Here is a 12,234-nt window from a genome sequence, read left to right as displayed (position 1 = left end):
GAGACTGTGCAACCTGTCTATCAGCGATTTACCCCAAATTAGCTGCAATCAGCTCCAGATCTGCCACATCAGCATTGCACACTGCATTAGATGCAGTGCAGTTGGCCACCTGTCAGTCAGCCAGTTTCAGCATTATTTGGCTATTTATAGCCATTGTTAGGCTTTGGGCAGATCATTCATTTATTCTTCTATACTTGCTCTAATAGGTTGCAGCATTCTTCTTTGTATCTGTCAAGGACTGTTGGCTGCACTCTCTGCCTTTGTCACTGTCACCATCTCTGGTGCTGTCATCATTTTCCAGCCTGATCCAATGCCCTCACTAACACTTTGGGCTACATGCAGGGACTGATCAGTCCACCCTTGTATTCACATTCATTTCAGATCCAGTGCAGATTTCTCTTCTCTTTCTGCTGTCTTTTCTCCTCCTTTTCCCTCCGTGTTTGTATTCCTCTTCCATTGTACTCTCTCACATGGTATCATCGCCTAAGTGAGGACACAGGTTTCCTATAAAGAAGACCACCCTACTACTAAAAATGCAAATTTTCAGCTCACTGTTTGCTGCCAAAGACGCAAATTTTTTGAGTTTTACAAGTGCTTTCAACAAAGGCAGAACATCTACAATTGTTTCCTTGTAGTTGTAGCTGTTTATTCTTCCCCTTTTGGCTCTTCTTCAGCCAAAGGCAGCGGATTTAGTGTGTTTGCAGGTTTAGAGACGTGGAATATCACCAATTCCAAGGATTTGATAACTCAAATGAGAATTCTATTCCAACTCCCTCTAAGAGATGGCTTGATCATCGCAAAGATCAGCAGTTCGAGCCCCATTTTGAATGGAAACAATCTCTTCCCCACTCACATCGATCAAAGCAGCCCTCTCCTCCTCCCTCTTTATGTCTACCATAGGCTCATCCTTCTAGCCCTCGGATGCCCACGATGGCACCTTCTATTCAAGTAGGTTCTTCCTTCTCTCCCCAAAGAAGACCGTTTGGATGAATCTAATTACTCCCTTTGGTCTTGCAAAATGGAGTGTATTCTAGACACCTTAAATCTTTGGGCTTTTGTCACTGCCCCATTCCTCAACCCACGAAGGATCCTGCTATTGACTCATCTATGGATTGTGCAACCTTCAAGATAGGTTCAATACTCCAACCTAGTCTTTTGTTTGTATGAGCCTTCAAGTCTCTATCCTTATTCAAGTTCGCAAGTTAAAGACACCAGCACAAGTGTGGACAAAACATGCTTCTTTATATCATCAAAAGACCTTGAATAAAGTGATAGAGATGGTCACCTGTCACCTGCAATGTACAAGTGTGCTATCACAGTATGTGTAGTACATATAGAGCACCGTAGAAACATGCACTTTTACTCCCAACAACCTCTCACTTAAAATCAAATGTGCCTTGAGTGAGGAGAGAACAAGAAAAAGGTGACAAAGTACAAATGTATATAAAGTACAATAGGATGAGGAATAGACGTCATCTCATCCTACACCCATCATCTTCCTAAGGATGGTAAAAGATTCCGTTGAGAGAGTTTTAGTGAGTAGATCTTTAGGATTCTCATCAGTTGACATCTTGACAATCTCAATAGACTTGTCCTCCACCGCCTCCATGATGAAGTGATAGTGCATCTCAATGTGCTTTATCTTCACATGGAAGACTGAATTCTTGGCTAATTAAATAGCACTCGTAGAATGCAAATGTAGTATAGGAGTAACAATGATACCAAGGTCTGCCACTATACGGCCTAACCATACGACCTCTTTGCAAGTCTCAGTGGCTCTGTATAGATTAGGTTATATTTTTTGCACCCTAGACATCCAAGAAGCAGCACCTCCAACAAAAGTGAAGGCATATTTAGAGGTGGACTTCATGATTTGCATGTCCTATATAGTTAGAGTCAATGTACACCACAACTATAGTATCCTAGCCACCACATCAAATACATATATCTATAGTGTCTTTTAGGTACCTCATGATATCCTTCAACACATCCCAATATTATCGGCTAGGTGTAGCTATACAGTGTGCAAAAATTCCCACTACAAATGCTATGTCAAGGTGAGTGGCTATCATGGCATGCATCAAACTATCCACTACAGTTGCACAAGGGATCTTGGTCATCTCAACATTTTTCTCATTACACTAGGAACAATTGGCTTGATTGACCTTCACATGAGAAGGTAAAGGATAACCAATGGGCTTAACATCCTATATAAAAAAATCGTTTAAGCATCTTTTGTATGTATGCCTGATATGACAGGTAAAGGAGCCCCTTAAAGTGATCACCCATGATGCGCATATCAAGAATATGTGAGTCCTACCCCATATACTTCATCTCAAATCTCTTCTTAAGACGAGTCTTCAAAGAATCTTGGTCATCGTGAGCTCTCCCAGCAATCAGCATATCATCAACATAAAGTACGAAGATAGTAAGGCTACCATCACGAGCCTTCTTCATATATAAGCACAGATCCATATCACTATGACTATATTCTTATGAATGCATGAAAGCATTAAACTTATGGTACCATTCCAAAGGTGCATGATCAAGGCCATAGTGGCTTTTTCTCAACTTATACACTAGGTGTTCCTTGCCCATTTCCAAAAAGCCCTTAGGCTACTTCATATAGATATTCTCATGAAAGTTCCTTCGTAGAAAAGTCAGTTTCACATCCATCTGATAAAGGTGTAGATTTAACTATGTTACCAACGCCAAAGCCAATCATAGTTTAGTCATTTTGACTATAGGAAAAAAACTTCATCGAAGTCAATACATATATGCTTTTACTTAAAATCCTTAGTAACCAATCTGGCCTTATATATTGGCTTGGGATATCCAAGGGTACTCTTCAACTTGTACATCCATTTTCATGGCAATGCATGTTTCCCACTGGGAAAAGGAACCAAATCCGCAAGACGTCCCTTCTTATTGCAAAAGGAGCATTTGGTGGAGACAGTATGAACTTAAGATTTGCTCACATACTATTGAAGTAGATCCCTGACTAGTGCTGCCTTCTTTCTGATTTCTTTTCTCCTCATCTAAACAAGATTGGATGGTGCTTTTCAAGGTTGGATTTGGGATATTTGTAAGAGTAGTTGCAAGGGTTGGGAATACCTTCTTTACAGCTTTTAAGAAAATTGCAATGGTATCTTCATTATGAATTGGAGCTTGAATTGAGGATAGCTGTGTTGTGAGCCCTTTCATGTGAGAAATAAACTCACCTAGGTCTTCTCCTTGCTTATAGTCGGGAAAATTTTAGAGTTCTTTCTTGTAGCACCATAAAGCTTTTCAAGCTCATCCCATTTCTCCTTCGCATTGGGGAGTTGGTCAATGTGATGGATCATGGATTCATCTAGATGAAGCATGATTATGGCTTGGGCTCTTTCATCATCTTCTACATCAAGTGGGTATGGATCAATAACCTTGGTTCTTTTGATGAAGGGCCAATAGCCCTATTTTATCATTTTATACTTCACTAATACCTGCCATGGATGAAAGTTTTTTCCATCAAACTTACGGATTTGAGGTCTAACATTGGCATAAGCCATGGTCATGATAGGAAGGTCTTACCGATTGCTCTAGGCAATGGCAATGTCTAGTTCTTTACACAATGGCTAGTAAGTGTGGAAGCAAAAAGATGATTAATATGTAGCAGGCTTAATTGTGATGTGTTACAAGATGAGATGAGAGACAAGGACAATGGTCTATGTGTTTATAACCTACACATAGCCTTACAATGATAGTTAGGCACTTAATGAATATGCTTAAGATAGATAGAGACTAATCTTCTCAAGACTGAGATCTGGGGTAAAACATCTTCCACATGTTGATTAGAAACATGAATACGACTATGAGATGTAACATTAGTGCTTACAAGCACTCATCTCATAGTATATGTCTACAAGTCGGCTTTCTCACAAGCTTAATAATGTTCCACCAAGCGTCTTTGAACTTGAGATAGAGCTTTCAGATCTGCAAGAGACTCCACAGGACTTGAATTAGTGATTAGAATGACTATTAGTGTCAAAGAGGGTGATTAATGTTGAAAGGAGAAAGCTGGAAGCTTCTTGGCTATGGTTGCCAGACAACCCATAGCTAGGGTTTTGTTGTGTGTGAGTAGCAGGAAAGGAATTTCTCCAAACCCTCTTAGGTGGAGATAGCCCACTTGGGGGGACTAACCAAGCCCTATGGTGGCTTGGATGATTGTGTCCTTAGCAGGTTGCACCATCGAGTTGAACTGATTGCTGTGAAATCTGTACGAGATTCACGAATTAAAGCAATGGCGTCCTCTTAGCTGCCAATGTTGAGGTTTGTTGTGGCATACTGAAGCGACTTAAGTTGGAGAGCAACTCTCCAGAAGAAAGCAAGGCAAAATATGTTCTTTTGTTCACCCCATCCTCCAATAGAGATGGGTACGGCAGGCAGATATGGAGGTAAAGAGGTATAGTGAGAAAATGACATGCTGATGTGCACTTAGTGGGAAATGGAGTTGAAGGAAGCTTGTTGGATCAGAGATGGCTCTGATACCATGTTGAACTATAAGAGTGAGAGCGAGAGAGTGCATAAGAGGGAGAGAGAGAGCTCAAGTACAAGAAGATCTTGCTTAATGAGTTGCTCACAAGTACAACTGGTATACTCTCCTCTACATTGAGCGTGACCTTTAGGCTGTTTTAAATAGCCTTCGGGTGGCTAGGGTTAGGGTTTCCCCTTGCCCTCCAATTCATTCATACCTAGCTACTCTTATCCACCCTTGCATACATGGGGTTCACATGCCTCTCTCTCAACGAAAACACTGGTAATGTAGGGTCTGGATTTGTAGCACGTGTATTGGGGTTGCATGTAGAAAATGCAGGTTTGATTTGGTGTTGCCCAGCCAATAGAATGGCCACCTAGATACAATAATGGTGTTGCCCAGCTTGGTAGAGGCTGCCCAGGAGCAAAATGCAAATTTGCCGTAGTAAGCGCAACCTAAAAACAAGCTAGAAACAAGCTGCCTTGCCTTGCTTGACTCCAAGCGCAAGGGTTGCAACACGTGGGGATGATGCTTGGCAAGTTTTGTCGCGGACAACATGTTCCTCTATGAGATCTCTGGCTCCCATGCGTGGCTTTGATACCACATGAGAGTGTGCAACGGAAAGGAGGAAAGTGAACACAAGGAAGAGGAGACAAAGAGAACACAAGAGAGAGAAGGAACAATGTGACTGCAATAGTTGAAGGTGCAAGGCTCATAGAAGCTAGTAAATCCGGCTCTACTATAGCTTTTACTGCAAGTACAAGAGGGGGAAACAATAAGGGAAACGAGAAAGCAAACTACACAAAGAAACAAGATGCTCTATTCATAAAAGATAGTGTCAATGTATGATTTATGCAAGGGGTAATGCAAAGTGTTATACTCAAATAAAATGCTATGCAATGGTATCATTTGGATAGTGCCCTTATAGGGGAATTGTCCTCTTGATCATGCACCCTTTTACAATCATGGCATGATCATGAAGATGCAAATGGATGATGATACAAATTACAAATGTAACTGATAGAATAGTAATCAAAATCCTATAAGCACCAAGCTACCCCCTCTCACCATTGGACGATGGAAGAAAAAGCTATAAGGACCCCCTCTCCCCATCATGCTGATATCGAAGGGGAGAGAATACTCACTCTAATCTGTAGCGGCAAATATTGTAGGATTGACCAGCTTCATCAAAATGTCTGTAAATTTGTCGAATCATGATACAAACTCTAGGCAAACAGTGTACCTTGCTCCACTTGCTCTTGAGAAAAACAATAATGCATACCAGCATTCTTTGTCTTTGGACTACTTATGGGATTACCCACTAATGCTATCACACTCTAGTTATCGCAAAATATCACAATCACTATAGTGCATGAAAACTGTAGCTTTGCCAATACCTCCTCAAATGGATGGAGTCCGTGGTTTCATTGTAGAGAGCCCAATACTAGCCTCCACAGTAAAGGCAACAACTATCTCCTATTTGCAACTTAAAAACAATGTGTGTCATGCCCAAGAAGATGTAACCACCATGGAATCGCCAAGCATCAAGATCTCCTGTCCATTCAGAGGCAGTGTACCACTACAAAAGCAAACCTTATCAACATGTAGACCATAAGAATAAGTACACTTAACATATTTCAACACGTGCAATCATATAATCCAATGTGAAAGTTTCAATGCATTGAAAAACTAACATAGCAATAAAACTAAATAAGCTAAGTTTAGCCAACTGTAAATTAACCACAGAGTTTTCTTACCACAAATCAATAGATATGCTCATCAAAAAACTGTACATGAAGATCCTTAAAAAGCTTCATAAAAGGATCAAGAGGTATGATAATGGCCTGTATCAATACAACACTAATCCACTAACTTAAGAGCATATTTTTGTTGAGATACGAATTCCTATCCTCGTAACGAACAACTTTCATACCTGATACCCAAGAAATAAGATAGCTAATCAAGGTCGATCGTTTTAAATGTGGAGTGAAGTTAGACCTTTGTATTTGCTATGGTGACAGAATCTGAGCCCGCAATCAAAAGATCATCAACATACAATAAAATGTAGTTGACCCCCCCTAAAGTGATTTTTATGTATAGATGTGGATCATAAGGGGTAGTATGGTAACTATGAGATCTAAGGAACTCATCCATTCTATGAAACTAGAAACATGATACTTGTCTCAACCCCATAAACAGCTTTTCGCAAATGAAAGACCTTATCTTGATGATCTGAAATAGAGAATTTGGGAGCCTACTCCACATAGACCTCCTCCTCCAAATAACCATTAAGAAAGGCACTTTTGATGTTCACTAATGGATAGGCAAAGCATGATGGGCAGCTAATACAATCAAAAGATGAAATTATAAGGTTAACTCAGGCTAAAAACTTTGGTAGCTTAACAAGGGTTACTCCTTCCTTCGAGATATCACCAAGATTACAATCAACTTTCAAAGCCTCAACAACAACAATTTGACCCCATTTATCAAAAATGTAGAAGCCTCTTCCATCATTTGACCATAAGAGAGCAAATATTTAAAAGCAAAGGGAATTCCAAGGTATCCTTAGTTCCCTTCCTTCAACAACACACTTCGACGATGTGCATGTAGCGGATGTGGTGCTTGGGCACACTTGTTTAATTTATAGTTATAGCATACATACAATCCTATGACTCATGTTTGATACATCCAAAGTGAATATTCATCTTTCATGTCCAACACGCATGATCTGTTATGGAAAAACAAGACAAAATGCAGAGGGAATCAACATCCATATATATTCGAGCTCAAAAAGCCATGCATTTCATGACAAATTCTACCTTCACTTCTTACATAGGCAACCATGTACACAAACATGAAAAATAAGGTGTTTGACAATGAATTCACCTTTCATGAGAAATCAATAATAGGATGCTTTTATGCCATAATATCAAAAGGTCATAAGCCTCCTATCGTCTTCTTGCAAACTGGAAAGAATCACCTCTTATCTACAATGGAGAGGGCTCAACATGTCCCAAATGATCCCTTTCAAAGCCATTGGTGTAATTAATTTACCATCAAAGGTTTTGATAAGAGATACATAGAATTGTCCATTACTTGCAAAATATGACAATTTTTTTGCTCAAGATGCCTTTATAGATATCTTGTGGCTCCTTCATGAAGGTCTGCTTTCAACTTTGATGAGTTGTGCTTTTGCAGTCATTGCTGTGCTCTCCTTGGCTGGCAAGCTTGAGAGTATGGTTCAAATAGCTGAATTCTTTGACCATTATATGTGTGGATAACTTTCTCATTGCATATCAAAAGGAAATTTTATTGACTATGCTAAATCAACCATCACTTTGTACTTGTTGGTAGACTAACCATCACTTTGTAATTCTCTACATTTAAAAAAAAATTCCTTGTAAGAAGGCCCTTGCCTTGGCAGATCAATCTGGTAATCTAGTGTCTTGGCTCTATTGTGAAATAAGTGTCTCTTTTCTTTCTTTTGAAGCACAAATCACATTTGGATGCCATATGTTACAGGGCTGCAAAACATCACTAATTAATGGCTGCTGATGACAGATGAGTGCACATTTGATGCTACTGGATAATTCTATCTGCATGATAGCTATAAATGTACAAGACCATTCTCCTCCTCCTCACTTGACACAACATAATGTAATGTCTCAAATTGTATGAGAGATTGTATGAGTTGCATAGCATCCTTTGCACTGCAGTTTTAGAAGACTTGCACATGGAGAGAAGGATCGATACTGAGGTGTAACGACCTAGCTTTGATGCAACTCAATTCTTCATTACAAACAACACGTTCTCTGAGTCGACTTCATAGTGTGCTGCACAGGTATTAATGCATGCTTCGTGCTTCTGAATGTGCAAATAGGTGGTCCCTCACAAATAATGTCTCATAAGCAAATGAGTTTGGAGATTTCTATTAGAAAAACAAATCCTGGGTTTGCATAATTTACATTTGGATTTGGATGAATGGCATCAGATTCTTCACAATGCAGCACATTGGGAAAGCATGTAACCTTGCATTTGCTAGATAAGGACATGTGTCGCTAACCTTATCCTGAACATGACTGCCTACCTCGGCATTGTCGTTTGCTTTTGTGACTCTTTGAGACAAAAACAAATAGCGTTGATCTGCGAGTCAACATGCACAAAGCAGGCAAGCGGAGATAAATGCAGAAAAATCTCTCTCTCTCTCTCTCTCTCTCTCTCTCTCTCTCTCTCTCTCTCTCTCGGAGAGTTCTTACAAACTTTCAGGGACCTGAGATATAATCAGAATCCAGATAGGTTATCATGTCTAAGATTACAAATGACTACTCAAAAAGACAAGAAACAAAGGTTCCACACCACAAACGTTTCTGCATGCGAGGCGAGAAATCAATAACCTGATTGTAGCTCAAGCCTTCGAAAAGCGAGCGACAGAGATGGAGATGAAGAGGAGGTGCGCCAAGGTGCAGGGAGAGGATGATGTTGCCGCCAGATCTCCATAGCCAGCCGAAGAAAACAAGTAGGAACGTGAGACCCGAGAGTATGCATTTAAAGTTGACAGTATTTTATGGGGGCGAGGATTCCCAGAACTTTGACCCTTTTTGGGAATTCATTAAAAAAATAGTGGAAAATGGGAAGACGTCTCATTTTTTAATGTTCACGAGAAAACAGTTTTGGTACTAAATTCAAATTTGGCTGTGGAATTATCAAATCACATTTTTATAAAATCCTTTAACTCGCCAATTGCACCGTGTCTGGTTTCAGTTCAAAAAGTCCAAGAGTTCGACCACCATCCTTGGGTTAGTGCCCCAAAACCTTTGACTCAAATATTTGTAAGAATTTTAAATCTCATTACACATACTTGTCATTCATATTTATATCTACTAGCGTTCCTGGCGCGCAAGGAACGCTATGCCGCGAAGCGGGGTGCGCTTCACTTCCCTATCGCACAATGGATAATGCTATCACAAAAACATCACATGCTTTACTCTACTTTACTCACAACCCCTCTATCTCTCATCCCATTTACACCTCCCCCCTCTGTATCCACTCACTCACTCACACACACACACACACACACTCTCTCTCTCTCTCTCTCTCTCTCTCTCTCTCTCTCTTACACACATGTATAAAAGGCCAAATATGCATTTGCATCAAAAAGTACATAGACTCATATATACATGCAATGACCATGCACCAAACTTATAGACTTGTATCTATACTATACTTGCTCTGCACAACAATTAGAAACAACTTGTATCCTTAGATGTTACAATGAGAAATAACATTCCTACGGTCAAACGAAATTTAAGTTTGTCCAAGCTCTCAGTATTAATAACCCACACAGGTGAAGCAAAGCCCGAAACCAAAGTTTCTTCTAGCGACGGCACCAATAACCTTGCACCACAATTTCAAGTATCAACAAACCACAAAGTATCACTCCTTGATTGTGCCTATGCATCTACATCTAAATGCTACAAAACAATTTACAGCTTCCATAGGGTCTAACCAAAACGAAGCTTTCTTTTCTTTGAGAAATAAGTGGAAAATTTTTCACTCTCCAATATAGCATGGCCAGGCGAAGCAAGTCTAATCGCCACTCTTCGTCTTGTTGATGATACAGGGGACATAATAGTATTTCCACTCTCCAATATAGCATGGCCAATCAAAGAAGTCCGATCGCTACTCTTTGTCTTGTTGATGGTACAGGGGACTTAACATTAAAACAACAATACCTACTATGCGCAATAGGTAGAAGCAGCTCTACATGATCATTCGATGTTACAATTAGAAATAACATTGCTACATTGAAATGAACCACAAAGCGTAAGCATATCCAAGATTCAAATACAGATAGGTGAAGCAAAGGCCAAAACCAAATCTTGCTCCAAAGCCGAAAACTTCGTACCATAAATCCAAGGATCAACAAACCACGAAGTACCACTTCTTGATTACACCTATGAATATAGATATAGATACATCTACATCCAAACGCTACAAAGATGTTGAAACGCTACATCCAAATGCTACAAAGATATAGATACATCTACATCCAAACACTACAAAGATGTTGAAACTTTCCATCGGGCCTAACCAAAATGAAGCTTTCTTTTCTTTGAGGAACCACTGGGAAAACTTCCATTCTCCAACACAGCATGCTCAGGAGAAGCAAGTTCCATTGCCACTCTTCGTCCCGGTGATGGTACAGGGGACATGATAGTCTTTCCTCTCTTTCTTGCGCCTACAATTTCAAAAGCTCACAACGTAAACATGAACACATCAAACAATTGACAAATATCACTTAACAGTGGAATAACAATACCTGGCTTAATACTTGCAAACCACTTGGCAGGCATTGTCACAGCTTGATGTAGCGTCATAAAACAATTGAGATCCTTAAATTCATATGCCGGCCACCCCCTCGGTATTCTATCAGTGTGAGATCGCCGAAACCTCTTATCTTGCTCAGCTTCACCCATGTGCACTCGAAAGCACTGAGTATACCCACAATGCACCACCTCAATAAAGACTGGAAGCAAAATCTCTATATTGACATCATCATACAAACGCTCAACGACCCTTGCAAGCGTTCTTCTGATAATATCATCCGTTGTCACTACGCGCAGGTCACACTGCAGTTCCTTCTGATACTCAGAAGCTGGATAATAACCCCAGCTTGGAGTAGGAATCTCTGAAAACGTCAAGCAAACACTTATATACAGTATAGGGAATATATATATATACTCAATTACCATCGAGTATATGCCAACCGAATACAGCTTTGAGACTATCTCACATACACACCAAGCAAGGACTACAAAGCCATCAAAATTCAAATTCATCTCCGTATGCATCCTTGCAAAAAAGCAATGCACCTCATTGCATCTTCTAAAGTACCTCCTTGTACACAATGTTCGTCGTGACATTCATAGTGCTCCCATCCTCATCCAATAACACCCTCACACCACATGAGGATTTCACCCTTGAAAATGCAACATACAAGTGTCCATGTGTAAATACTGGTGTCTTTAAGTAAAGACCAACAACAGACAATGTCTGGCATTGCGACTTATTGATTGTCATAGCAAATGCCAATCGAATAGGAAATTGCCTCCGCCTCATAGCAAATGGAAATTGCAAGGTGCTAGGAATAAAAGTGATCCTAGGAATAAAAACTTGTTCCCCTACATTTGTCCCTGTTATTATTTCAGCATCTATCACATTTTTATTGAATGCCTTACACATCAACCGTGTACCATTACATAAACCTTTTGCTGGATTTAAGTTCCTAAGAAGAATAATAGGTGCATTTATCTTTAGTAACAATAGATGGGGAGGAAATCCACCTCCAAGATCCAGTGTATTTAAATACTCTACAGAGTACAAAAATGAGCTATCACCCGCCTCTGCAATTGAATCCGCACTATAGTACTGTATAGCTTCTCCTGGCATCGATTGCAACGCACAATGATTCAAAGAACCCACCTCCGCATTCCGCGCTGCAAGTATAGCACGCTCACTAAAATATGCCCCAAAGTCTCTCACCACTGACACTTCACCGTACACACTATTAACCAAGTTTTCAATAGAGCACCCTTTCAATACCATGCTAGATGGAATATGTAACTTATCACAATTCTCCGTAATACCCACTCCATCCCCTATCCCTTGAATCCAAGCAACAAATCCATTATCGGTTACACCACCAACGGTCGATATTCTCA

The 12,234-nt window shown here is 40.0% G+C and overlaps 1 protein-coding gene across 3 annotated transcripts in view; it reads right to left on the bottom strand.

The window, feature by feature from the left end:
* Nucleotides 1–9,053, bottom strand: part of LOC148035972 (protein NPG1-like) — a 34,741-nt gene extending 25,688 nt beyond the window's left edge. For all 3 annotated transcript variants that reach the window (XM_087677962.1, XM_087677961.1, XM_087677964.1), the window contains exon 1: nt 8,908–9,053. The gene's annotated coding sequence lies outside the window, so the exon portion shown is untranslated. The remainder of the gene's footprint in view (nt 1–8,907) is intronic.
* Nucleotides 9,054–12,234: the final 3,181 nt, after the last annotated feature.

The sequence above is a fragment of the Lygodium microphyllum genome, chromosome 5 (genome assembly GCF_053477565.2).
Source record: "Lygodium microphyllum isolate KBCC chromosome 5, Lygodium_microphyllum_v1.1.10, whole genome shotgun sequence".
In the NCBI taxonomy this organism is placed as follows: domain Eukaryota; kingdom Viridiplantae; phylum Streptophyta; class Polypodiopsida; order Schizaeales; family Lygodiaceae; genus Lygodium; species Lygodium microphyllum.
Note: the sequence above shows the minus strand (reverse complement) of the source record. Positions and strands in the feature narration are given on the sequence as shown.